General features: G+C 36.7%; 1 protein-coding gene across 5 annotated transcripts in view; it reads right to left on the reverse strand.

Moving 5' to 3' along the window:
• Positions 1-4,454: 4,454 nt before the first annotated feature.
• Positions 4,455-23,546, reverse strand: part of LOC150079199 (kazrin-like) — a 358,730-nt gene continuing 339,638 nt past the window's right edge. For all 5 annotated transcript variants that reach the window (XM_090382316.1, XM_090382314.1, XM_090382315.1 and 2 more), the window contains 2 exons: positions 23,199-23,300; positions 4,455-4,817 (listed from right to left, as the gene is read on the reverse strand). The gene's annotated coding sequence lies outside the window, so the exon portion shown is untranslated. The remainder of the gene's footprint in view (positions 4,818-23,198; positions 23,301-23,546) is intronic.

The following is a 23,546-nucleotide window of genomic DNA, read 5'->3' on the forward strand; positions in this document are numbered from 1 at the left end:
TTCGTTTTCAGCCAATAAACTTTAATAAGTACGAACTATCAAAAGAGAGGACATGTTGGCTGCCTGCTTTTGGCCACTTTCTCTGTGTGATTAACAACTTTTTATTAATTAACATTATTAATTATATTACACTATTTATTTCCTTGAGATGCTGGGTCAAAATTTGCATATGAGAAATTTCACGTTGAAATGCTGAATAAATTTATATTGAATCCAAACAAACAGATGTGTACTGTAGAAAAACTTATTCAGATTTGATACATTTATTCACCATTTTAACATGCTGTTGCTAATCCACTATGTGATGAGGATCCATTTAGGCCCAAAACAGCCATAATAATGGTACCACCAGTTTTTAATGAATAACAGATTTGCCGTCTTGGCCATGTTATTTAAAAACAATACTAGTAATCTTAAGATAACTCAGAGACCTAAAATTGTTAATTTTAAACTGAAAGCAAAACACCAAACGTGTCTGTATTGGTGGAGGGAACATATCCTCATCAGACAGCAAGACAGAGAAATATAATGCAGTGAAGAGTTTTTTTTATTAAACTATTTTAACACCTGTGTTGAAATGGATGTGATTCTGCAAAGTGTGCAGTAAGTACAGTTCTATAGTAAGTTCACATAACAGTCATATGAAGTGGCACAGCATGCTGGTAAACCATTCCTTGAATGTCCTAAAAAGAGATAATAATCTTTCCTGCAGAAGCTATGACATTTGCTTTTTTTGGTGTTGGTGGTGATGCAGACTTCCAAACAGATTTGTTGCTTATTTTCTGGTTGAAACGATGAAGTCATGTCTAATCCATCTTTATCACCTTGTGCAGGACCTCACCATCTTCAGTAACCATCCATTGCAGCTCCTATCAAACCTCCTTGTGAACTTGCTGTTGCTCAGGTGTGAGTAGTGTTAGAACCCAGTGTGTGCAAATATGTGTCGTGTGCAAATATGTGTCATATGCAAATAGTCATGAAAAATATTGTGCATGCTTCCTACTTATATTCTCAACATTTCTGCCAGTTGCTTTACCATTATACGATCTTCTCTCATGATTACAAAAGTAGTGTTTGTGGTTTCTGTAGGGACAGCAGTGTTTGGAGCTCCAGGACCACCACTTTTTGTGATTGAATCATGTCCATCTTTAAACATTCTAAACCATCGGCGAGCTATGCTATATGGAAGCGTAGATTCAGCATAAGCCTCTTTTAACATTTCATATGCTTCAGCTGTTTTCTTGAAGGCAGAAAAAAAATTTGATTTGAGAGCAGCATACTGTTCTCTGCATGCCACATCCATTGTTATGTAGACAAAACTGAACAGGCATAAACTTGACTGACTGCCAAGGTCACACCGTGTGCACATGTCAACTATGCAGTTGCTATGTGATGCAGCTTAGTTTGGTCTTAAATTCTGAAGCTTGGCTAGAAACTGCAAGCAGTACAGTTGTTCATGAAAAATCGCAATCATTTTTTATTGAACAGCCATTCTTTATTGAATTATATTTTCAAAGAAATTAAAATGTACAGGATGGCAACTCTTCTTAGCCTTTGTGGTTGTCCCAGAGTTTTTTCACTGCCATTAGGATTGTAAGTCTAACAATACCAGCTAATTCACCAGACTCCTGTCAATAATTAGTAACGACTGCCTTCCCTGTCAATGATAATTAAAGACTAATGAGAGATGAGTACAGAGACATGTTATGTACGTCATGAGGTTGATGGATGACAAACTAACCAATGGTACAACATTCACAGCAAATTTCACAGTAAGTGTGTAATGAGAGAAGAATATTAAGTGATTATACTAAACTGATGGATTTCACTAATGTGAATTACTAAAAATAATAAACCACATGAATTGTTACACACAATAATCCTTCGTAAACAATTAAATTCATGTGGTTTTAACTAGTTCAGTTTTAATTCATACTTCAAATTAATTTCTTTACTGTAAGTGTTTATATGTATAATATAGTTAGAGTCATAATTAATATAAATAAATTTCTGTTTATTCTCGTGACAGCCAAGGCCAGAAGAGTTTAAATAAATAAGCCTTCTTTCTATTCATATGCCATAGCCTACATGAACAGAATATTTACATATTTATTGTTACTGTATACATAGGAAATTATGGGCAGTCAGGATTTTCTGGCACTAAACTTCACAATGGGCCAAGTATTTTTTATAGAAGCACAAAATCTCTAATTAACAATCTCTTTACATGTGGCCATGCATATTAACAACTGGACACCACAATCAGTCCTAAGCTCCAACAAGCCTTCATGACACATTCATTCTGCTGATTGGTAAAAACTAAACATAATGCTTGTGAAACAACTGCAATATGCAATTTTTTTTAAAAACTACAATCAATTTGGTCTGTTTACAAACAATTAGTTGGTCATCATCAGAGAAATCTTATCCCATTTGGAATTACAGTAGAACCTCAATTATCCAAGGTGAACTGGAGTGAGACTGTCTTGGATAATAGAAATCTTTTTAATAAGGATTTTTGGATTCATTTATTACTGTACAGTATTCATTATTACATAACTGCAATAAAATACATATGCATGGAGTAATTTAAAATTTTTTTATTAAATAAAATAAAGTACAAATACAGATCTGCATATAAAATGGTAGGCAACTAAATAAAGTTGTAAATTTTACTCTTTCTTATGGCATTTAATAAAACTATCTGCTTCTGAATGCACCAGCTGATTGTTTTGGAACACCAGCAACATGTTGCAGTTGTTAGACATCCCAAAAAGCAGTCTTCCAGAATCTTTCACTGGTCACTCCATGTTACAAGTTCAAGCACATTTATAAAAACTGATATGGACGAGCATATATGCTTGTATGTAATGAATCAACCTCTTTTTTTGGGGGAGGTGGGGGCTATGTTAATCTTTTGTTGCGATATTAATGTTTTGGTTATTAATATTTATTGATCTAATTTCTTGTCCAGAACAACACGACTCCTCTGTCCACAGATTGTTCAATAAACAATTCTGTGGCCATTGCTAGAGTAATGTGAAGTCTTTGATTTCTGCATTAGTCTTGAGTTCTTTTAACTTTATTACTTATTTATTAATTTTTGCTTTGGCTGGCTTGGTTAACAGAAACCTCGGTTAATATAAGCTTGGATAATTGAGATCATACTGTATCACTAATTTCTACCTGTTTAGCATAAGAATGTAACCATACGTGTGCTCAAAACCCACCTATTTTGGGGTGTCATTTTTTCTCAGCAATTATGAAAAGCATGGTCTGTCTGCTTGCACTATTCTTAATGCCTTGCACCTTGAAGGTTTTTCAGTCCTGTGCTTTGTCTTGTGGTTCTGTCAGGTCTGAATCCATAGTGGCAATCAGGAGAATAACAGGTGCAGATTTTAGATTGACTTTCCAGAGATTTGCAAACAAATTAATTATTTTCAAAAACAGCCAGTTTTCAGGTTGTCAGATAAATGGTTTCCTACCCATATATGTTTTCTCTTTGCATTATGGTGTAAGGGAAAGTAGCATTATGCAGCTCTGCCAGTATTATGCCGTCAAAGTGATTGTGTGCTGATTTGATATTCAGTGTAGTGTTACAAGTAATTAATATCAATAAAATGACTGTGGCAAAAGTTGAAATGGCTTTAAACATAAATATGGTAGGCTGTGGAATTAATTTGGTGGCTAGCAGACTATTGTAAGGTTGTCACATCACAACATTTAGTCATGGCAGTTGGAAGTCTGTCAAAAGTAAATGCTGTCGTCAATTATTTTTAACTTAAAATAAAAAATAATTGTATTCAGAAAACAATTGAAATGAATCAGTTTCCCACACACACATACACAAAAAAAAAAAAGTTAGCAAGTTAGCCTTAGCCATCATGTATCAGTATTATTAATTATTACTGAATCTTTTGCTGATGTACTGTGTGTGTGTGTGTGTGTGTGTGTGTGAATCAAAGACAAGGTAAAGATTATTTGTAAACAAAGACAACAAAAATAATAAAAAAATAATAAAAAAAATGGAACTTTTTATGTGTTCTTTAACTGCAACATCTGAAAGGAAAGGTCATATTTCTAGGTTCATATTACTTTCATAATTCATTTATACAACACATTGCGGTATGAAATAATGTAAAGCAGAAATTAGGAAATTTAAATGAAAATTTACAAATACTTTAGTCATTCACAACTATAAATACAGCTAATGAAATGAGTCTGTAGTATTAAATTACATACACACACTACTAAACCATTCATAAATTTAATCAATGAATCAAAAAAAAAAAAAAATTTAAATCAATCCAATTAGACCAAATATAAGGTGAACTCTAATAAATATGAATCCTTTCACTTCAAAACAACCCACTTCAAAATAATAAATAAAATATATCATATTATATGCCAAGTGGAAACATTAACTTATGACTTTTTTTTTAATATCACAGCCTATTTGGTAAGACCTTATTTTAATTTCAAGGTAGCCACTCTTCAATATACTGTTCTATTATATATAACTATGTTACACTATACAAAAGACATAATAATATAAGCCCGCTTAAGTTTTGTGCGCAAACACACACGCACGCACGCATGCATGCACACACACAGGTGCGCACACACACACACCTCAAACTATCCAGTGAAGTACAATGAGCAAAACAATTCTCAGCATTACTGAAAACAGTTAATCAGCAGCTTAAGTTCACATATGAGATGGCCTGCTTTACTCATTCCAGTCTTCAGGAAACAGTTAATGAAAAAATTCACCTTTAGCCTCAGTTGAAACCACTGATATCACAAAAAAAGCATACCTAGAAGATAAATAAAATAAAGATAAAATATATTTCAACAGTTACTGTTTTTCACGTAATACAGGTTAGCTAATTGTAAAAACAGTTAATGAACAAAGTGTACAGATCATATTAGATTATTTTAAAAATAAATGAAATGTAATTCTTTTTTCAATTGCTATAAAATAAACATTCTAATAATGAACCACTGGAACAAATTATAATCATTATGCAGTGTCTACAAAGTATATATTACTCCTTGAAGTAGAATTTTAAACTCATAATAATAATACCTGGGCAACAGTGCTGATATATCTCAGCTTATAAGTATTTAGAATTTTTTTAAATAGCAACATTCAACATATTCAGTTTACCAGTCAACAGTGGTGTGGAATTCTAAAACATAAGTGCTGGCGTTGGATAGAAAATCCATCCTAATATGCCTATAACACAGGCAGTTCTATATTCAAAACAAAATTCACATGTGGCAGTGCTGTAATCTTTCAGAAGAATCTTTCAGCACTGCCATATGTGAATTTTTTTGTATGAATTTTTATTCTTTATTGATTGTTAATATGACTTAATGATCGGAAACCTTTTATGGAATGGTAGGAAATATAAGAGGAGACTATAGACAAGTGGAAGAGATTATAAAGGATGAAAATGGAATCTTAATAGCAACACCAAGGCATTACTAAAGAGATATGGGAGAACTGTTTCTCAAACCTATGCAACTACTGCCCCATTAGAAATTTGGTTATAAAATGAATGACAATAAGAAGTAAATATCTACTACTGGTTTATCTGCATGCGCCTTTCCTGGTATTCCCGAATACCCAGGAATCCAAAAGAATATGATAGTATGTTTATTGTAATCAAGTTGAAATGTTGTTGTTGTTGTTTGGTTTTTAGGAGCATTAGCAACTAAAGCCATATTGCTCCAGGGATGTGCGGCGATCATTCTCTAACCTTCCCGCATCCTCCATATTTGGTGGTCACGGGCTCGAACCCCAGTCTAATCAAGAAGCGTGTGCTACACACTGCTGCTCCTGCCCACCTGGCTATGGAGGCGCCATCAAGTTGAAATATTTGAGATCTTATTCCCTCAACGTCAATAGCTGATGAGGCTTCCATCCTGCAGTGGATTGATAATGGCTGTGTTTACCTTTTTTGTTTTAGTAGTGGCTGTGAAGAGTAGAAATTATCTTGGACGGCAATCACTGCACTCAAAGAGTATGTATAGATTATGGTCTTCGGACTGAAAAGATCTAAACCTCCAAAAAGAGAAAAAATCTCCGAAAAAATCTGCAAAAAGATCTAAACCTCCCAAGCACTTCCTAATTCATTTCACAAATATATGTGGCCTCAATTCTAATCTCAACGATGTCCATTTCCACTTGCAGTCTGCCAAACCCCATGTACTTTTTCTGACAGAATCTCAGTTATCGGTTGATTCAACTACTGCTCATCTCAGATGCCCAAATTATTCGCTGTATGATTCCTTTCACCTCAAAGGTGGTACTTGTGCATATGTCCATTCTGATATTCCCTGTCAGAGACTTGGCAATTTGGAATATCCTCTCTTGGATCTTCTCTGGTTTAAAATCTCTCTACCTCATTGTGTCAAATTCATCTGTTGTCTCTACCGTTCTCCCAACTGCACTAATCACTTGGAGCTCTTTGACTTCCTCTCTTTGCAACTTGACTTTCTCCAGTCCAACTTTCCTAACAGTAAGGTAATTTTCCTTGGTGATTTTAATGTTCACAACTCAAGCTGGCTTCCGTTTTCTAGTCACACCAACCCAGCCGGTCGAGATGCTGAGGCTTTTGCAATTATTAATGAACTTGCACAGATTGTTCATTTACCTACAAGAATACCAGACAATCCTAATCATACAGCCAACACATCTGCTTGCGGAGGATAGTCTCCATCCACACAAGTGCCCTTCGATCCCCCCTATCTTCCTATTTACAGATGGACAGTAGGTGTTGGCAAAGGATGGGCAATGTGGGGTCACACTAGGGGCCCCGCAGCTAACTACCAGAGGAACAACAGACCAGCACAAACCAACACCAAAACTTACACTACATCTGGCAGTTACAGAGTTTGTACTGCAACACAGAGAATACTGTACAGTTTTAGGTTAGATCCCCAGTGCTACTTGACAATAAACACTATACTACCACATATACGAGTGTATTTGCTGCAGAATGCTGTGCCATTAAGATGGTTTTGATCCTTCTTAATAATACTTAATAATGTTTTTTTTTTTTTTTTTTTTTTATGTAAACCCCAAACATGAGAGGTATTAGAACCTATAGTACTTAGTACCGTGCTTGGGTTGGAGGTTGAGAAGACGAAAGAAGATATTTGTTGACACTGAATTTGAAATTCTGTAGACTGTAATTTTCAGGAAATATATATGAAGGAAGGTTGTTCCAGAAAATGGCAGTTGAATGAATAAATGATGAAGATGAAAAGTTGGTTCTGTGAGTTTGAAGTTGGACAGTAAATGGATGTTGGCTGGTGGTGGCACGTGTTCGGACTGTTTTAAAAGAGAGAGCGAGAATTATAGAAGCCAGTTCAGAAGAACAGTGCCAATGAAAGCACCTGTAGAAGAGGCATGCAGCAGAAACAGTACGTCTATGAGACAGCGAGTGGAGAGACTCTGTTAGAGATGAATCATTAATTAACCTAACTGCCCTCTTCGAATGGAATCAAGAAGCCTGAGAGGGGTTTTGGGGGCACCGCCCCAGATGTGGGAACATTATTCAATGGCAGGGCGGATTTGCGATTTATACAGAGTGAGCAGCTATTTGGAAGAAAAGTAATGCCAAGAGCGAAAGAGAAAAACCAAGGTTTTTAGATGGAGAGGAAGCAATATTTGTAATGTGCTTGTGCCAAGACAGATTAGAAGTCAGGGTGATCCCAAAAGAGATATATCATTTTGCCTAGAAATCGGAGTGTCACTAAAGATAAGCATAGGAGCAGAAGTATCCTTTTTGCGAGATATAAGACAAGACTGAGTTTTAGAAGGGTTGAAATCAACTAAGTTGTCTTTGCCCCACTAGAGAATTACCTGAAGATCGGCATTTAAGGATTTGGTAGCAGATTTTCGAGACGTTGAAGCTGATTGTGCAGGGCAGCATTTCTCAAACTGGAAGATGGAATGCAATGTGCTATCATCGGCAAAACTATGGATAGGATTTCCAGTCAATGGAAGAAGGTCATTAATATACAAGAGGAAAAGAGTGGGGGAAAGAACTGAACCTTGGGGGACACCAGCATTAGTGGAGAAGTTAGAAGTCAGAGAGCCATCTACCATCACCCTCGGTGCCTCCCTAGCCAGGTGGGCAGGAGCAGCAGTGCGTAGCACACGCTTCTTGATTAGACCGGGTTCGAGCCCGTGACCACCAAATATGGAGGATGCGGAAAGGTCAGGGAATGACCACCGCATATCCCCGGAGCAATATGGCCTTAGTTGCTAATGCTCCTAAAAACCAAATAAACAAACAAACAAACAAACAAACCACTACTACTACTATCAAAGTTATTCCTTGCATCCTTAGGGGTTTTGCATCCTTAGGGGTTTTGGGGGCACCGCCCCAGATGTGGGAACATTATTCAATGGCAGGGCGGATTTGCGATTTATACAGAGTGAGCAGCTATTTGGAAGAAAAGTAATGCCAAGAGCGAAAGAGAAAAACCAAGGTTTTTAGATGGAGAGGAAGCAATATTTGTAATGTGCTTGTGCCAAGACAGATTAGAAGTCAGGGTGATCCCAAAAGAGATATATCATTTTGCCTAGAAATCGGAGTGTCACTAAAGATAAGCATAGGAGCAGAAGTATCCTTTTTGCGAGATATAAGACAAGACTGAGTTTTAGAAGGGTTGAAATCAACTAAGTTGTCTTTGCCCCACTAGAGAATTACCTGAAGATCGGCATTTAAGGATTTGGTAGCAGATTTTCGAGACGTTGAAGCTGATTGTGCAGGGCAGCATTTCTCAAACTGGAAGATGGAATGCAATGTGCTATCATCGGCAAAACTATGGATAGGATTTCCAGTCAATGGAAGAAGGTCATTAATATACAAGAGGAAAAGAGTGGGGGAAAGAACTGAACCTTGGGGGACACCAGCATTAGTGGAGAAGTTAGAAGTCAGAGAGCCATCTACCATCACCCTCGGTGCCTCCCTAGCCAGGTGGGCAGGAGCAGCAGTGCGTAGCACACGCTTCTTGATTAGACCGGGTTCGAGCCCGTGACCACCAAATATGGAGGATGCGGAAAGGTCAGGGAATGACCACCGCATATCCCCGGAGCAATATGGCCTTAGTTGCTAATGCTCCTAAAAACCAAATAAACAAACAAACAAACAAACAAACCACTACTACTACTATCAAAGTTATTCCTTGCATCCAGTTCTTTTGTGACTGCATCATAGTATCCAATCAAATTGGTCAGGCAAGACTTCCCCTTAACAAAACCATGCTATGTCCGAGCTATAACTGAAGTCTTCTAGATGATCCTGCAGTGCTTCTTTAACCAGTGCCTCCATTAATTTTCCTGGAACAGAAGTTAAACTCACAGGTCTATAATTACTTCTGGCAGCCTTGGATCCTCCTTTGTGAATTGGGGTCACATTTGCACATCTCCAGTCTATGGGTACCTCCCCTGAGTCCAAGGAAGCTCTCATAATTATGGCTAAGGGTTTGCTTACTTCCTTTGCTGCCTCCTTTAATATAACTGGATAGATCCCATCTACCTTTCTTGTGTTTATCTTCAACAATTTCTCCTCCACTTTACTCTCAGTTATTACAAGATTATCTAGCTTACTGCCAGAGTTGAATACACCTCTGGCATTCCCCTTGCTGAATAACTCCTCATGTGTGAATGTAGATGCAAAATAGTCATTTAGTGTGTTAGCTACCTGAGCAGGATCATCAACAGTTGAACCATCGATATCAAATGGACCAATCTGATTCTTCCCCTTCCTTCTAGAGCATAGGTTCCCAAAGTGGGTGGTACCGCCCCCCCCCCCCAGTGGGCGCTGAAGCCTTCTAGGGGGACAATAGTGGGTTCAGAAGCAATTGGGGGGCGTTCAGGCGGTCTAGGGTTCGGTGGCTCCTTATCCGTATTTTTATCTCCTCGGGGTCCAGTGGACCCAATTCTAATGTCAACTAATAAATTCTATAATTTTTACTCTATGGACACAGCTGAAATTCGCTATAGGTGAAGCCAGAACTGTTTTCTTCGATTTTCCCACTTCAATATTCAAAACCTTCTATTGAATTTCACGCAAATGACAAAAATGTGACATCAAATGTGTATTTTTTTTAGGCCTTTTTCTGTTATTTTTCTAAACCCACCCTAATTAGCCTAGGGCCTTTGAAACGCGACAATGCGAGCTACTGTGAGTTGACATAAGAAGCAATAAAGCGGAACAGTAGCAACAATTGTTTTTGAAAGGTATACATTTTTGCTGTTTAGGAATAAGTTTCATTACAATCATCAGTCGAAAGTGTGATAGATAAGTGGAGTCATACAAAGTGTAAATTAAATCTTTTATTTTGTGAATATTGTTGCAAATTTTATTACTTCATTATGTCTGAATCTAAGAAGAAATGCCGACAGTACAGTATTGAGTATTTGAAATACGACTTTATTCAGTCTCCTACGAACTAATTATTACCTATGTGCTCGATTTGCCAAAAAGTATTTTCAAATGAAGCAATGAAGCCTTCTAGGCTACAAGAGCATTTGACTAAAATGCATGCTGACAAAAAGGATAAAGATTTGTTCTATTTTCAAGTACTAGAAGAAAAATATTTTAAACGTCCAACTATATCAAAACTTTTTGCGTCGTCCACCAAAAAGATAATGACGGATTACAAGCTTCTTATAATATTTCATTATTAATCGCAAAAGTGGGAAAACCACACACAATTGGTGAAGAATTAATCTTGCCAGCAGTAAAAGAAGTAACAAACACTGTGCTTCATAAGCCAGCATCAGATATCATCAGGAAAATTCCTTTGAGCAATAATTCAGTGCAAAGAAGAATCGATGAAATGGCTGAAGACGTTGAAAAATCATTGGCGATTATTTGAAGACATGCCAATTTTCCATTCAACTCGATGAATCAACTCTACCAAATAATGAAGCACGACTCTTATCATACGTACGATTCATATAAGACGAAAGAAGTTTGTCAAGAATTATTATTTGCTAAAAATTTGGAAGTGGATACAAAGGGAGAGTCTATAATTAATACCACGAATAAGTTTTTTCAAGAGAAAGACATTCCTATTTGTAATATTTTGTCTGCTGCTACTGATGGTGCTCCAGCAATGACAGGGCGTCACAAGGATTTCATAGCGCATTTGAAACAAGCAGTACCAAATGTACTCGCTATACATTGTGTTCTTCATTGTCAACATTTGGTTGCGAAGAATTTAAGTGAACGCCTGCATACGTTGCTCCATTACGTTATTAGAGCAGTCAACAAGATTAGAAGCAATTCATTGAGCGACAGATTGTTTAGCCAACTTTGCAGTGAAAACGATGAAATTTCAATCGTTTGCTGCTTCACACAGAAGTTCATTGGCTTTCAAAAGGTATTTGTCTGAATTGATTTTACAATTTGTTTGATTCAGTACTAGAGTTCCTAGCAGACAGAGATGACGGATTGCAGGCCAACCTGATTACATCCAAAAATGACATCGCTTATTTGACAGACCTCTATAAAATATTTAATGAAGTCAGTCTACAATTACAAGGTAATGAATGGAATTTAATTAAAACAAAAAACATTATTGCCGCTTTTGTGGATAAACTTCTTCTGTTCAAGTGGAATCTAGGCCGAGGGGAATATAGCCACTTTTCAAATTTATCAGCAGTCTCTCTCAAAATGGAAGATTTACTTACATACTACCAACACTTGGAGGTTCTCCATGCTGATTTTAATGAGCGATTCAAGGATATTCTAAACATGAATATACCAAATTGGGTTCTAGATCCTTTCTCACATGTAAACACAGCAGGATCATCAAATTTAGAAGAGGAACTCATACAACTCACAACAAATGAAGAACTAAAAATAAAATTCAAAAGTGGATACCAAGAGTTCTGGCTTCAGAAATCAATACCAACACTGTACCCTGGATTATGGGAAATAGTGCAGAAATTTTTAATTGCATTTCCATCTTCTTATTTGGCTCAGTGTGAGTTAGTTATTAGTGCTGTAGCGAATTTACTATCTAAGAAAAGGAACCGATTGCATATAACTGAGCGTGGCGATTTACGACTGTTTTTAACGAAAGTTGAACCCGATATTAACAAACTTTTAAAAATTAATCAGGCTTATCCTTCACCTTAATTTGTTATTTTTACTTTGTAAGTTCGAAATAAATAATTTTCTAATAAATTTGATGGTGTTTTAATTATTACAATAAGATTCTTACTAATGCATTTGCAATCTCTTAATATGTATTCCGAATTTTCATATTTAAACCATTGTATGAAACTGTGCATAATGTTATTCGAGCATACACTTTACAATTTTTACATATGGGATATGTTTCATCAAAATCGGAATAGCAATAACTGTGTTCAAGATGAAGCACATATTGGCCACTACTTTTTCAATAATTTAACGGCAAAAGCAGTAATGTATCATTAGTTGCTATTTATGTCGAAAATATCAAACAGCTTGAACGCGGAAAACTGTTATAATGGGGGCGTTACAAAATTTATGTCTTGCAAAGTGGGTGGTGGCCCGAAAAAGTTTGGGAACCTATGTTCTAGAGTTTACATAAGTAAAGAACTGTTAACTGTTTTTCTTTGCATCCTTTGCCAAAGATTTCTCATAATCTGCCTTTGCCTGCCTAACCTCCTTTGTGATTTGGTTACAGACCAGCTTATATCTATCATAGGCTTCTGTGTCACGTGTTAATTTATATGTATCCCATGCATTTTTCTTCTCTGCCATGTGTCTCATTAGTTCATCTGACATCCATTTAGGCCTAAACCTTGAACAATATTTCTTAGTTGGTATGTAAAGCCTAGTAGCTTCCAAGATAAGTTCTCTGAATGCTTCCCATTTTGAATTTGCTGTTGGTAACATCAGTTGGTCCCACTGTATAGAATTTAAATACTGTCTCAGACCATCGCAGTCGCCTTTACGAAAGCAATAACCCCTCCCTTTACCCCCGATGGTAGTTACCTCTTTGAGTAAATCCCACTTCAGCACACTGTGATCACTGCCACCGAGTGGTTCTTTTATCTGCAGATTCTTAATGCATGAAGAATCACTACTGATAATCAAATCAAGAGTATTACTCCCTCTAGTTGCCTCCTGAACATGCTGATGTAGAAAACAATCATCCAATAAATCCACAAAAGCGTTGCTAGTGTGTGAGTGACCAACCCACAATTCCAGTCAATATCTGGGAAATTAAAATCCCCCATTATAACTCTCTCTGATTTACTGGTCCACTCTATTTCCCTGTATAGTTTCTTATTATACTCATCAGAGTCATTAGGCCTATAGCAACTCCTACTCTCAATTTTGATCTCCCAATGCTTCTGTCACACCAAACTGACTTGACACTGCACTGTCCAGCGATGTCCACTGGCTTCACTTCCTTGGATTTTATGTGTTTCTAAACTAACAGCATAACCCCTCCTCCCTTCCTATCCTGTCTATCCTTTCTGTAGACATTGTACTCCCCAAATTCCAGTTCTGCATTCCTTATATCTGTGTGACACCACGTCTCTGATATCCCAACAATATCCGCCTTTGATGCTTTGAGCAATACCTCAAATTCATCAAATTTATTTACCAAACTCATAGCATTGGTGTACACACAAGTATACATGCACCTGTTCCTATTCTTAGCTACCCTAACACAACCCATGTGTTTACTTGTACTGCAATGACTCCGAGCAGTCTCTGAAATATCCTGCATCTTGTTTTCCAGGCTTCTGCTCATTCCAATAGAAACAGTGCAAGAATCACTTTCACCTCTGCCAGTGGCTACTGTTAATCTATTAGTCCTTGTATCCTCCCAAGCTAGCAGTTTTCCGACCCACCTAACACTGCCTCGATAGCATCAGCAAATATTCCTGCAACCTTTCTATTTAAGTGTATCCTATCCCTGTAGAAGCAGTCTCTCCTGTTAGCAAGTACAGACCAGGCTGAAAAAAATTCTACCCCTTGAGCTTTGCACAATCTTTCCAGGGCCGAATTGATCGACAAGGCTCTCATCATATACTCCCTCCTATCGTGTCTGGGCAGAATTGCAGACACTTTCAAATTCAATCCTAATTCACGGCTTTTTTTCAACAGTGACCTGTACTTGTTAAGTAATTCTGCCGGTCTCCTACTCTTAATATCATTAGTGCCAATGTGTACAGCTATATCACCTTTTGTGCCCTTAAAATATGATATCCGCTCTACAACGTCATCAACCTTTGCCCCTGGTAGACATACCCTGGTCCTGTTCCACCTATCCTTTTTACAAAGCATGTTCGCCGTTTCCCTGACAATAGAGTCACCATGTTCCTGTGGGACCAGCGCATTCTGCCTTTGGGGTTGCCACTGTGTTGCGTGATGACCAAGTGCAAGCTCTGGCATTGATGTTGGCATCTGAGAGCTTGATGGGCCCTCAATTTAGATCCTTCGTGGGTATCCACCCTGTCCTTCAAGCTCTCATATAGGCCGATAACAACGCTGAGTTGTCGCCTGATTTTGTTACACTCCTTGCATTGCGCACACACAAAGACATCCCCCATGGCAATATCATGTCCCATACCCGATTGCTCCACAAACATCAGTTTTTTCCTTTCAGCCCAGGGAGAGTGGATTTCTTCTCCCAGGTTACAGCCCCGCCACGTGGAGGAAGGAGCAGTGCCGCTAGTGTGACCAAGCGGTGTAAAGGTTAGTAAGTTAGTGTAATGGAAAAAAAAAAAAAGGTGGTTTTCCTTCCTGTAACTAAGTTACAATTTGTAATACTATGTTAACAAATAATTAATGGGAACGTAAGAAAACTTTTACAAATGAATATAACTGTAGCTTTGATAAAAACGCTCTAGAATTCACTCAGGGAATCGCTTGATCACTATAATGCTTGGCACCCGTGGCCTGAGTCAGAACTAGGCAACCCTATGCCTGGGGTAAAAGTAATATAAGTACGCCGCCCCATTATATGCAGGTAGTCAATCTATGTGAATTTATAAAAATTACTATTGCAAGAATCTATGATTTGCATATGTTTATTAATAAAATAATTTAAATAATACAATGAATATAACAAAACAAAATATCAAAGAAAAAGAAACTTACAAATATTCGTTTATATCTACAGGGACTTTGTTTCTATATAAACTACAAAGAAATTTAAAAAATCACAGATAGCTTATGTTTATATATCTAGAATAAAATCATAGAAACAAAATATTGTGAAATATAGTACTTTTAACATTATAACATAAAATAAAAATATGCAATGAAGATACACTATTTTAATTCAATTTTTTTCACTTTTTCCGAAGCAAAATCAGTAATTTTATCATAATTTATTTTGTGCAACCTGATTTTCAATGGATACAATTGATATGTTTGTTAGTTGCTCATGTCTAGTTGTTGATCTAAGGTAATTTTTAATCAATTTAAGTTTACTGAAGGACCTTTCACAAGAAGCTACTGTTACAGGCAGAGTAAGAGATCCTCAGGTTGTCACAGACATTCTCTCAGATATGCCAGACAAGCTGTACTTGCTACCCGGAAGTCTAAAACGCTGATGGAACTGATATTCAGGTGACATTGAAGTCAAGTGGACTCAATTTCGGCAAAGTCCGGAAGGTCTATGACAGCAAAATCCTCTGCTTGCACCTTCACGATGGTGGGACTGTTAGTAATCCTGGGTATAACCTCCATGCACAAGCACATTGTGGGTGACCACCCATGTGTAAACCAATATAAGCAGGGGCAGAGGTGTGGTGCACACACCATATGGAGGAATGCCACCCCTCTGTGTTACTAGGCAATACTAGGTGGTAGATGACTCTCATCAACTGGTTCGATACCACCACTTTACTTATTGGAGGCTTGAAGTGGTGGAACCCATGTTTAGTCTCCAGAGCTAAGTTACGGTCTACCTTTCCCAATCTCTTCCATCATGCAGTATGACTGATAACCTTTGAGGTTATGATGAACATCATGGTGAGATCCAATCTTCCTTATATTTCGAGGGTACAGCTCTAAAATGGTGTTCGCAGGGCGCCGCTAGTTAGTACACTGGACCTTACTGGTAACTCTTTAGGAGGCTTCCAGATCAGCTAGTGTATAATCTTGTTACCAGATAGTGACTGGAGGGGAGTCAGAGTAGTGTGTATTAGGGAGGACATTTTGGAGGCCACGTTATGTCAAGGATCTGGGTATATTCTTACCATGTGTACGCCATATCCAAAAATTTCATCACTTCATACAGTGTCCCTGCCCCCACCTTTTCTTACTATTGATTACATAATGAATCGTCAAACTATTAGAGTAAGCTTATGTGTGAAAAGATCTAAACTGCCCAAAAAAATCCCTATTTCATTTCACAATTATATGTGGTCTCAATTCTAATCTCAACGATGTCCATTTCCACTTGCAAACCCCATGTACTTTTTCTGACAGACACTCAGTTATCGGTTGATTCAACTACTGCTCATCTCAGGTGACCAAATTATTTGCTGTATGATTTCTTTTGCCTCAAAGGTGGTACTTGTGCATATGTCTGTTCCGATATTCCCTGTCAGAGACTTGGTAATTTGGAATCTCCTCTTTTCGATCTTCTCTGGCTTAAAATCTCTCTACCTCATTGTGCCAAATTCATCTGTTGTCTCTACTGTTCTCCCAACTAATCACTTGGAGCTCTTTGACTTCCTCTCTTTCCAACAGTCCAACTTTCCTAACAGTGAGGTAATTTTCCTTGGTGATTTTAATGTTCACAACACCAGCTGGCTCCCGTATTCTAGTAACACTGACCAGCTGGTCGAGATGCTGAGACTTTGGAATTACTAATGACCTTGCACAGATTGTTCATTTACCTACAAGAATACCGGACAATCGTACCCATACAGCCAAAACGCTTGATCTTTTTCTCACAGACAACCATTCTAAGTACATGGTCGAAGTTGGTAGTCCTTTAGGCACCTCAGATCACAACTTGGTGATTGTCTCTTCTCCAATGGAGACTTTATCTCATGGCTATTCCCAACCTCGTATTGTTTAGCATTACAGGAATGCAAAATGGGATGACCTGCAAGATTTCTTTTCTTCTTTTCCTTGGTCAGATTACTGTTTCAAAACTTCTGATGTCAACGTTTGGTCAGATCATGTCAGTGAAATTATTCTTGTAGGAATGGAATCCTTTATTGCACATTCCACTCTAAAATCTCGTCCTTTATCTAAACTTTTGTTTTCCAATAAATGTGCTAAGCTGTTCAAGAGAAGAACGGTGCTTATCATAATTGGCTTGTTTCCAATTCTTCAGTTTCATTTTCTGCCTACAACAAAGGTCACAACAATTGTAATGCAGTTATTAATCAGACCAAACTAGATTTTCAACATGCTAAGAGTAGAAAACTTGCTTCTTGCCCTAATGATAGCCGAGCATTCTGGTCACTTGCCAAAGCTATTGGCCGTAACTCATGCCCATCTCTGCTCCCACCCCTGTTCAAACCAGATGGTTCTGTTGTCACTTCAGCCAAGGATAAAGCTGACCTGTTAGCATTCCATTTTTCTTCCAACTTACCGTGGGTTATGATTTGGGTTGGAACTGTGAGAGGCGTATTCATACTTTGATCTACTGTGTTTGGCTTTGATGTAGGCTGGGTCGATAGAACTGATAGAGTATTAATGACCTTGGTAAAACACCTTCCACTATTCCCAATGCGCTCTATTCAATGTCTCCTGTGGTCTTTCATCAAAAGGATTTTGACAAATCTTGATGCTAAGAACACTCCAGGTCCTGATGGTATTTCTCCACCTGTTCTGAAAACCTGTGCTCCTCAACTTACTCCTGTTCTTTGCTGCCTTTTTTCACTTTCTTATTCCAAAGGTGTTTTTCCTTCTGCTTGGAAATTTGCTCACTGGTGATAATCCAGAATACCACTGGTGATATTCTGGATTATGTTACCCATTTATGGACAAATTCAATGGAAAAGTTTGGTGAAATACAAGCTATTGCTCTTGACATCTCAAAGGTTCTTGATCGTGTTTGGCATAAAGGTCTTCTAAAAAAGCTTCCATCTTATAGTTTTCCAATTGTTTTTTGTAATTGGTTATCCAGTTTTCTCTCTGATCACTCACTGAGGGTGATGGTAGATGGCTCTTTGTCTTCTAAGTTCTCCATGAATGCCGGTGTCCCCCAAGGTTCAGTTCTTTCCCCCACTGTTTTCCTCTTGTATATTAATGACCTTCTTCCATTGACTGTAAATCCTATCCATAGTTTTGCCGATGATAGCACATTGCATTCCACTTTCCACTTTTAAGCTCAATCAGCTTAAACTTCTCGAATATCCACTACCAATTCCTTAAATGCCGATCTCCAGGTAAATTTCCAGTGGGTCAAAGACAACTTAGTTAATTTCAATCCTTCTAAAACTCAGACTTGTTTTATATCTCGCAAAAAGGATTCTTCTACTCCAATGCTTATCTTTGGTGACACTCCAATTTCTAGGCAAAATGATATATCTCTTTTGGGGATTACCTTGACTCTCTGGCACAAGCACATTACAAGTATTGTCATTGTCATTGTTATTTGATTTTTAGGAGCATTAGCAACTAAGGCCATATTGCTCCGGGATATGCGGTGGTCATTCCCTGACCTTTCCGCATCCTCCGTATTTGGTGGTGACGGGCTCGAACCCCGGTCTAATCAAGAAGCGTGTGTTACGCACTGCTGCTCCTTCCCACCTGGCTATGGAGGCGCCTATTACAAGTATATCTAAAAAACTTGGTTTTCTCTTTCGCTCTTGGCGTTACATTTCTTCCAAACAGCTGTTTACTCTTTACAAATTGCAAATTTGCCCTACCATGGAATATTGTTCCCACATCTTGGGCAGTGCCCCCAAAACTTTTCTCAGGCTTCTAAATTCCATTCAGAAGAGGGCAGTTAGGTTAATTAATGACTCCTCTCTAACAGAGTCTTTCCACTTGCTGTCTTATAGATGTACTGTTTCTTTTGGATGCCTTTTCTACAGATACTTCCATGGGCACTGTTCTTCTGAATTGGCTTCTATAATTCCCGCTCTCTCTTTCAAAACAGTCCGAACACGTGCCGCTACCAGCCATTTACTGTCCAACTTCAAACTCACAGAACCAACTTTTCATCTTCCTCGTTTATTCATTCAACTGCCGTTTTCTGGAACAACCTTCCTTCATATGTAATTCCTGAAAATTACAGTCTACAGAAGTTCAAGTCTAATGTCAACAAATATCGTCTTTCGTCTTCTCAACCCAAACTTCGAAAATCCCAAACACAAGCTGTATTAGAACCTATAGTACTAAGTACTATAGGTTCTAATACATCTTGTGTTTGGGATTTTCACAAATAAAAAACATGAAAAAAGAAATATTTGTAATGCTATTTCTATGTTTCGATAAGATTCTATTAGACAATACTCAAGAATGAATTGGAGAAGTTGTAAAGGGATTACAGATTTTATATTCTGCAGAATTGATAAAACATGATTTTTGAAACTTTCAATTTCTGTTGAAATAACTGACACATTTAAATCTTTGTTGTATTTCAATGCAAGGTCAGAAGCAGCCTTCTGCAAGTCAAATTTATTAATTAATGCGAGTGAAGTTTCAAATAGAAAATCAAAATCTGAAGAAATAGTATTCAGTTTTTCAAATCTAGTGCTTAAGTCATGCATAAGAATATCAAAAACATGTTTAATTTCAATCCAAAATTTTTGTTCGGTAGATAAACTGAAATCGTCTGAAGATTCGTAAAGTGTCCTTCTTTTTTTTCTTTCTTCTTCTTTCATCTGGAAATATAGCTGGTATATCTATATTTCCTGCTGTGGTAGCAGCATATCCAAAAATATCTTGAATTCACTTTTCTGTATTTCTTGGAGATTTTTTTTATTAATCTGCTTATTAATTGGGAAGAGTTATTTATGTATGCAAAGCTTTTTAGCTTTCAATACTTTATTTGTGCTGTCAATATTATGAAGAATTTTAATCCATATAGTCAATCTGCATAAAATGGATAGTCTATTTGTAAAAGTAGACTCTGAGCAGCACCGATAGTTTCTGCATTTGCAGACGTATCTTCAATATTAATTAAGATTTCATGAACTTTTGTTATTTGTAAGAATAAAGATTTTATAGCTCATTCTTTGGATGACCAGTTTCTGTCTATATGTCTTTTAAGTGAAATCTTCAAAGTATTCATTAAAATTTCCCAGCGGCTACTGGAACCAGAAAAAAAGAGTAAATATTTTTGAACAATGCCAAAAAAACTTATCATCGTAGATGTTATTGATGCTGTTGTTGTTATTTGGTTTTTAGGAGCATTAGCAACTAAGACCATATTGCCCCGTGAATATGCAGTGGTCATTCCCTGACCTTTCCGCATCCTCCGTATTTGGTGGTCACTGGCTCGAACCCCAGTCTAATCAAGAAGCGTGTGCTATACGCACTGCCGCTCCTGCCCACCTGGTTATGGAGGCGCTTATTGATGCTGCACATATACCAGCTTAGGACTATATGCTGAACATGGTATAAACTTTGTTCTACTAGTTCTTTATTATAATGACTTATAAGTTCAATAATATTGAGGAATATTTCAGCTTTCGGATTCTCAAATATCTCATTTGAACCTCTTATTGCAAGATTGTTTTTTGCACAAAATAATATTGCGTCCAGAATAATTTTTAAAATTAGTCTCCATTTTTCCCACTCTGTTAAAATTGTTTTTTGTAGAGCATCAGTGAATCCAGAATTTTTACTCTTTTCCATTAATTAAAATTTGTGAACGCTTTCTAAATAAATAAATGTGAACACTTTGTAAAATTTCTATTTTAGAACGTGTTCACAGATTCTAACGAATTTTAGTGATTTGGAATATATTGATAACCGGTACAAATAAAAAAAAAATGATCTAATGTTTTTTTTTTTTTTTTTTGTCTGAGAAAAACTGTATGTGCGGCATTCGAAAACCTGCTTCACTGTAGTCGATTGTTCATTCTGGAGCTATGTGACTGCAATGTATGATTAGCAAAAGACAAACTCGATAATAGATTATTTTAAATAGGAGTTTGCTCACAATCTGCATTTCTGTAGTATAAAAAAAGTATCTGCTCCAAAATTTAACAAGCCTTTAGTCAAAAAAATTTAACAAGGAGAACTGCACCCTTCCAATTCGATTACTGTGTCTAAAACTCATTTTGGAAATGAGACAAAAATCGAATTTTAAAACATATTTTAAATAACTAATAATTACATATAATTTTATAACCTATAAAAATAAAATATATGGTTACAGTTCAACTAAAGAAAATTAAGTACACAAAAGAAAGGTTTATTTATAACAATTTATTTAAACTTACTTTTTTAACATGGAGGCACAACAACTGAACAACAAAATTTGAATTAACACTTTAGTTTATTTTAACCTGCAACCACACTCACAACTTCGACACTTGTACGATTCAAGTGAAATACTTGCCAACTGGCTAACACTGGAGGATTACATAGCACTGAAGGACAAACCAAAAAGCTCAGAAGTGTGATGCCACAAAACAGGCTGTACTTTATAGAAATTTGTAATTGGAGTTTCTCTGTTATTTTGAAAATTTGTAAAATGCTGTTCCTTCCTGATATTTTTTTATCATAAATGATTATAAATCCCAAATTTATATATTTTTTCACTCTCACAAAAATTTCTGGAATCAGATGTAGCACATACAAAGATAATGCAGTATTTCTTTTGATAAAATTTTTATTTTTATTATAAACAAAGAACACAGGTTGACCATAGGCACTGTTGGCTGTATGGCTGTCTCTAACAAGAAAATGATTTATGGGTACACTCTCTATTGCCATTACTTATGGGACAGCAGAGTCTGGTATCGTGGCAGCAATTGGCATTCGAGAAATTATTTACTTATGGTACCCTCTCCAGACTGAATAGCAAACGGCTCCGTAAAATGGAGGATTTAAAAAAAAAATTTAGGACATTTATTGAAGGGCCTTTCCTTCCCTTCTTTTTTGATGTCACGTGACATTGTGATCCCCGAATAACCAGCATAATTTGTTATTTCTTAAAAAAAAAAAAAAAAATGCCCTTTTGCCGTTCATTTTACATCCATGTAGGGAATACGCCTTAATCTTCTGACTGGCTGTAGAAAGCAGCCAACTCGAGCGAATTCTCAGTATGTGGGATAGGTAGCTGCCCACGTTTTATGGGCACCACTTACATTGTGGAAAGGTAATCCCTTTAACTCCTAATTCGCGCTTTCTAATTGCCTAAAGGCCAGAGGTGGGTACAATGCTTACAATCTGTTGATTATATGGAAATTTTTTTCGTTCTAAGGAAACTATTTTAAATGTAATTACCAAAAGGAATTAAAAAAAAAAATTGCTATAAAGAAGTTTGTTAAACAGAGGTCCGACTGTAATTAAATCAAAAATGAATCAATATTTAAATACATAACTGGTCGAGTGCACCCTTAAAATGCTGTGCCTGGGGCTCAAGCCCCACTCTAGTTCCGGGTCTGTCAAATAGTACTTCCTAACCTGATAAATAAAAGAGTTTGTTTTTACTTAAGTTTATTTATTAAATGCTTCTGAATTTTAAATAAATTGCTTTTAGTATACAAAATCCAAGATACAAGTTCTTATTATGCTTGGAACAGTTAAAATCAAGATAAAATGAAAAGAACTACCAAAAGCAAGGCATTAGTATGCAGATATAACGATAATTTTATGTGAGGTCATGGTTTTGATCAGCTAGATCACCTTCTCTAATTTAGCAGACATATAATGTAGAAGAAATTTTACAGACCAAAGAACCAATCTGTAAAGTAATACAGAAAAAAGTAAGAAATGAAAGGTGCTTATATTTAGAATGCTTGTTATTTGTTATTTGGTTTTTAGGAGCATTAGCAACTAAGGCCATATTGCTCTGGGATATCTGGTGGTCATTACCTGACATTTCCGCATTTGGTGGTGACGGGCTCGAACCCCGGTCTAATCAAGAAGCGTGTGCTATGCACTGCTGCTCCTTCCCACCTGGCTATGGAGACGCCTATTTAGAATGCTAAACTCTGTTTAGCATCCTAAGATCAAATATAAAAAGAAAATTTTTTTTTATGTTCTATTTATTTAAATGATACATACCGTGTTCCTTCCTTATGAGTTGTAGTTGGACTTCAATGATTCCTAAAATATGCCATCTTTTGAGGACATCGAAATGGACAAATACAGCCTTAAAAGAATAATCTAAAAGCATGAAAAAAATCCCACATTAATCAGATACCAAGTTTCAAGTATATATGGATTTAAGGTTGTAAACAGAATTATACCAATAAAGGAATGCATTAATATTAAAATTTTACAAAAAAATCTTTCAACTTTATTTTGGCTGATAAGAAAAGAAGAATATTTTGCTGAGTTGTAGAATTATGAGTATTGCATTTGTCAGTGTTAAACTCTGATAGGGAATATCACAGCAGACATATGGACAAG

Source organism: Mastigoproctus giganteus, chromosome 10 (genome assembly GCF_048544385.1).
Source record: "Mastigoproctus giganteus isolate SK-2022 chromosome 10, ASM4854438v1, whole genome shotgun sequence".
NCBI lineage: Eukaryota > Metazoa > Arthropoda > Arachnida > Uropygi > Thelyphonidae > Mastigoproctus > Mastigoproctus giganteus.